This window comes from Mustela nigripes, chromosome 18 (genome assembly GCF_022355385.1).
Source record: "Mustela nigripes isolate SB6536 chromosome 18, MUSNIG.SB6536, whole genome shotgun sequence".
NCBI classification, from domain to species: Eukaryota; Metazoa; Chordata; class Mammalia; order Carnivora; family Mustelidae; genus Mustela; species Mustela nigripes.
The window spans coordinates 35,585,316-35,591,315 of NC_081574.1; the positions used below are offsets into that span (position 1 = coordinate 35,585,316).

Sequence of the window (6,000 nt, forward strand, 5' to 3'; positions counted from 1 at the left end):
TATTTCCTTTATAAGGAAACAGAAACTAATAAAAGGCCCCTGCAAACTCTGGAAGAATGCAAAATCAGACTCACCCAGCCAATTTGAAGATTTGGCATACCCTTTCCACAAGGACACTGCCCCAGTGCACTGCAATATGATCAGAAAAAGACACTCTGGCTCCCAGCTTGACCCGGAGCACGAGAAGGGTTTGTCCATGTCTAGTGCCCCAATTTTTCTGGAGGGGTTATCCAAAGAACTAGAACCCATTTCACCTGTCTTGGAGCTCTAATGGATTCAACAAAATCTAGCCAAAATCCAGGCAAAAATGGAGATGGTGACTTAGGCTAGTAGACACTATTGATTTCTCCCCCTGTGTCCCCACTAAACACAGAGTAAATGGACAAAAAGATGCCAGCTTTGCTTCTCCCTGGGGAAGAAAAAGTTGATCCATGCATGCAGTTTTCTTACTTCACCAAAAGTTCCCAAAGAATTGGCATCTGTCTCAACAATCCTGCAGTATAGACGGACCAAGAATGGTAGAATTGCCAGGGTGAGAATAGAGGCAGAAGCTTGTCAGGGCAGATGCTACTGATTCTCTCTCCTGCCCAACACAGAGCAGAAAAAGACAGATGCATGTTTCCTTTTGGAGAGATAAAGATTTGGTAGAGGCCCCCATAATCATTGGCCAGGATGACTTGTTAGGATCCTCTTATGTGCAGGGCCCATCAGTAAAGACAATTGCTAGTTCAAAGCAATTAGTTTTGCCTAAAGAGCAGAAACCAAAGCAGAGTCAAGTAAAATGAAGGATCAGGAAAAGAAGTTTCAAACAAAAGAAGATATCTCTGGAAACCAATTCTAATGAAATTAATCTAAATAGTTTACTTCACAGAGAATTAAAAATGCTCAAAGAGGTCAAGGGAGCAATGCTTGAACAAAGTGGGAATTTCAAAAAAGGATAGAAAATATTTTCTTAAAGTGTGAAACAGATGATAGAATTAAGATGGAGGAGGGGAAGGGGACCCTGAACTTGCCTTATCCCTTGAACATTGCTAGGTAAATATCAAATTATTCTGAACACCCAATAAATCAATCTGAGGACAGAGAACAAACTGCACATCTACAGGTAGAAACAGCCACATTGTGGAAAGTAGGAACTGCACAGATTTGATTTGGGGGAGAAGAGAACTGTGGGTGCTGTGAAGGGGAGGGAACCCTGATTACGGAGAGAGGAGTGAGAGAGAAAGAGAGGGAGAGAAAAAGAGTGAAAGTGTGCACAAGGGATTGCACAAGAAAAACTGTCCCAAAACCACTGACTGAGAAAAGGAGAGAGGCTGATTACTATAAGTTTTTGTAAGCAGCAGAGCTCAAAGGATGAAGTTTTAGAAGTCCACACATCACTGGGGTGGTGCCTGGTGGGCTTAGCAAGTGGGGAAGGTGGGCAAAAGTCCAGGAACAGGCAGCACGGTCTGAGAATCTCATGGGTTGAATGGGGAAAAACAGTTCCCCTTCTTTGAGTGCATTTGGGAGTGTTGGAATTGCCTTTCTAAGGACGAAATAATTAGTAGTGTCTGACTCCTGCCCGACACTGTGCTGCCTTGTTCACTAGCACAGAGACAGAGACACCAGCTGAGGGCAGTAAACCTTAACTTTACCATAAACTCTGAACTGCTGTGTGGTCATATGACTGGTTTCGGGGACAAACTGGCACTGGCCAGAGTGTGGCAAGACCCCTAACAGATCAGCATGTGTCTATACTACCTGGAGCACCTGGGTGGCTCAGTTGGTTAAGCATCCAACTCTTGATTTTGGCTCAGATCATGATCTCATGGCCCTGAGATTAAGCCCCACATGGAATTTTGTGCCCAGCAGGGAGTCTGCTTAAAATTCTCTAACTCTCTCTCTCCTTCCCACTCTGCCCCCCTTCTCCCATAAATTAATTTAAAAATATTCTTTTCCAAAGAAAAAAACAGAAAGCTTATTCAAATAAATAATGGCTTGAAACCCTCCAAATGTATAGAAGAAAATTAATATCCAGATATAAAAGTTCAAAAGACAGCAAATAAAATGTTCCTAAAGAAATTCACATTGAGATATATTATAATTAAATTGTCAAAAGTGAAATATAAAGAGAAAATTTTGAAGGCAGCAAGAGAAAAGGGATTTACCATATATAACGGAAGAACATTAAGACTTTCAGTAGATTTTTCAGCAGAAACCTTGCAAGCCAAAAGTCTGTGAGATGATATATTCAAAGTACTGAGAAGAAAAAAAGTCAACCAAAAATATACACTACAAATCTGAAGAAATGAATAAGAGACTTCTGTTTCCTGGTTCTGCATGTGAGGAGCTTGGAAGTCAACACTCTACCATAACAGAATGCAAAAACCTGAACAGACTGAAAAATCAATAAGTCCTCTTGGATTTGCAAGAGATGTAAGGACCCAAGGCAAAAATGACATACTCCAGGGTTGAAGAGAACACAGAGAGTTGCAGATTACTGAAGTAGAGAATCAGTAGTGAAAAGTGCTGCTGGAACCAGTACCAGGGCATGTAATCCCGATTATTTTTTTAAGATTATTTTTAAGATTATTATTATTATTTAAGATTTTTAAGATTTAAGATTACTATTATTATTTTTTAAAATATAATTTTTTATTTTTTATAAACATATATTTTTATCCCCAGGGGTACAGGTCTGTGAATCACCAGGTTTACACACTTCACATCTATAAAGAACTTAGCAAACTCAACACCCAAAGAACAAATAATCCAATCAAGAAATGGGCAGAGGACATGAGCAGACATTTCTGCAAAGAAGACATCCAGATGGCCAACAGACACATGAAAAAGTGCTCCATATCACTCGGCATCAGGGAATAAGATTAGTATTATTTTTTAAGATTTTTAAGATTATTTGCTAGAGAGAGAGATCAAAAGTAGGCAGAGAGGCAGGCAGAGAGAGAGAGAAAAGCAGGCCCCCTGCTGAGCAGAGAGCCCAATGTGGGGCTCGATCCCAGGACCCTGGGACCATGACCTGAGCTGAAGGCAAAGACTTAACCCTCTGAGCCACCCATTGGCCCCTGTCATCCTGATTATAACTGATGAAATGTTAGATCAGTATGGACAAATCTGGAAAAAAAATTCCAGAGAACTCACGAGGAAGCCCCCACAATTTTGCAAGATTTACCTACAGGAGCTTGACAAAGGTGCCACAGTAAATATCAGAGAAAAAAAAGCCCTCATATTATCAGCAATGGGAGGGGAAATGAAACCATTCTGAAATACATCAGATACTCTGTTCATAAGAGGGCCTGCATTCAGGGGAAATAAAACTGAGAAACACCTGTGAATGCAAAGGCATAAGTTCACTACAAAATTGAGACTTAATCATAAGATTGTAGGATACCTCCTCTCTCCCCACATCTCACCAACACTAAATATATTTGTAGCAGTTTCTTGTACCCAACTAACAAGAAAAAGGTTACAAGGCATACAAAAAATCAAAAAAACAATTTGAGGAGAAAGAGTAAGCATCAGAATCAGACATGGTAAAGGATGTTTCCCAAGTCAGGGTAGCTCTCACCACTATACCTACATGACAAGACATACAAATTAGAGTTTCTCAAGTAGAAATGAAAGGGTGCTAAACAATGATATAAGGGCATAAAAATGAATGAAACTCATTGGTAAGGGTAAATATACAGAAAATTCTGAATACTCTATTTCTGAGATACTGGTGGGTAAATCACTTTTAATTCTAATACGAATGTTAAAAGGCAAAATATTAAAACTATAACTAAAATATGTTAAAAAATACATAAATATAAAATAATGTAAATTGTGACATTAATAACATATGTGTGAAGGGGAGTTATAAATTTCTAATTTTTTTTATGTAATTGAAGTTATTTGTTTAAAATACACTGTCATAGCTATACAGTATTTCATGTAAGCCGCATGGTAATCAAAATGAAAATACTAATAGAAATTACACAAAAGGAAAAGACTAGGAAATAAAAAGATAAAAAAAATCAATAAAACACAATAGAAGACAGGAAGATAGGAAAAGACAGACAAAATAACTACAAAACAAACGCAAAACAATTAATAAAATTTTAATACTAAATAACTTCACTATCAATAGTTTAAATGTAAACTCCATAAACAAAAGACATACAGTGGCTGAATAGGAAAAAATACACACACACACACACACACACACACACAAATTGGGCATGGAGCCTACTTAGAAATAAACAAAAGCTAAAACCAAAAGAATAAACTAAAGCCAAAGTAGCAAAAATAAAGAAATAACAAATATTAGAGCAGAAATAAGTAAATAAAAAGGGCAACCTTCTCAGGTCCCCTCTTTCTTTGGGAGCTTTGTATTACCACTCAAGAAGAAGAAGAGGAAAGAAGAAGAAGGGGAAGGAGGAGGGGGAGTGGACAAAGAGGAAGAAGAAGAAAGAAGAAAGTAACAGAAAAAAATCATGAAACTTAGTCGCTTTTATGAACTTAATAAATGAAACTGACAATGGGCACCTGGGTGGCTCAGTCATTAAGCATCTGCCTTCTGCTCAGTTCATGATCCCAGGATCCTGGAATTGAGCCCCACATTGAGCTCCCGGCTCTGTGGGAAGCCTGCTCCTCCCTCTCCCACTCCCCCTGCTTGTGTTCTGTCTCTCACTGTCTTTCTCTGTCAAATAAATAAATAAAATCTTAAAAAACAACAACAACAACAACAACTGACAAATCACCAGCCAAAACAAGAAAAAAAGAGAAAACACAAATAGACAAAAGGAGAAATGGAAGCAAAGAAATTAAAACTGAGGTCATAAAAATAAAAAGGATCAAAAAAGAGTACTATTAATAATTATACACCAACAACTGATTATTATAGAAAATGGACATGTTCTTAGAAACATGTTACCTACCAAGACTGAATCATGAATAGAATTTTTTTTAAGATTTTATTTATTTATTTGACAGAGATTACAGGTAGGCAGAGAGAGGAAGGGAAGCAGGCTTTCTGCTGAGCAAAGAGCCCAATGCGGAGCTCCATCCCAGAACGCTGGGATCATGACCTGAGCCGAAGGCAGAGGCTTTAACTCACTGAGCCACCCAGGCACCCCCATGAATAGAAAATTTGAACAAACCTAAAACAAGCATGGAGTCTTGATAAATCAGTAGTAGAAATCTCATAACAAAGAAAAGCCTCAAGCCAAATGAACTAATGAACTCTTCCAAACATTTAAGTAAAAATCACAACATTTCCCATACTTTTCCAAAACATTAAACAGGAAGGAAAACTTCAAAACTATTTTATGAGGACACCATTACCCTGGTATAAACCCCACATAGTCCACAAGAAAACTATAATAACCTTCATGAATATAAACACAAATTCTCAACAAAATACAAGTAAATCAAATATGATGTCATCCAAAAATGTAAAATGATTATACACCAAGACCAAGCTAGATTATCCCTGTAGTGCAAGGATGGTTTAATGCACAAAAATCAATTAATATGATAAACCATATTAATAGTATGGAGTATAAAAATCACACAATCATCTGAATACAGCCAGAGAAAAAATAGCAAAATTCAACATACTTTCATAATAACTCTCAAAAAACTAGGAATAGAAGAAAATTACCTCAATATAATAAAAAGCCTATTTATGAAAGGCTAATTATAAAACTAATGTTATATTCAACAATGAAAAACTGAAAGCTTTTCCTCTAAGATCAGAAACAAAGCAAAGATGCCCATCTCACCAGTTCTATTCAACCTAGGACTGGAAGTTACAGCAATTAGAAAAGAAAAAGAAATAAAAGGCATCTAAATCAGAAAGGAAGAAGTAAAATTGTCTTTGTTGGCAGAAGACATGATCTCATATATAGAAAACCCTAAAGATTACACACACACACACACACACACACAAGAATTCAATAAAGTTGCAAAATACAAAATCAATACACAAAAATGCAATTAGTTGTATTTCTTTTTTTTTTT

General features: G+C 37.1%; 1 protein-coding gene across 1 annotated transcript in view; it reads right to left on the bottom strand.

The window, feature by feature from the left end:
- The window catches only part of LOC132006452 (A disintegrin and metallopeptidase domain 3-like), an 85,850-nt gene that overhangs the window by 64,170 nt on the left and 15,680 nt on the right, over positions 1-6,000 (bottom strand). The gene's annotated exons all lie outside the window — the stretch shown is intronic.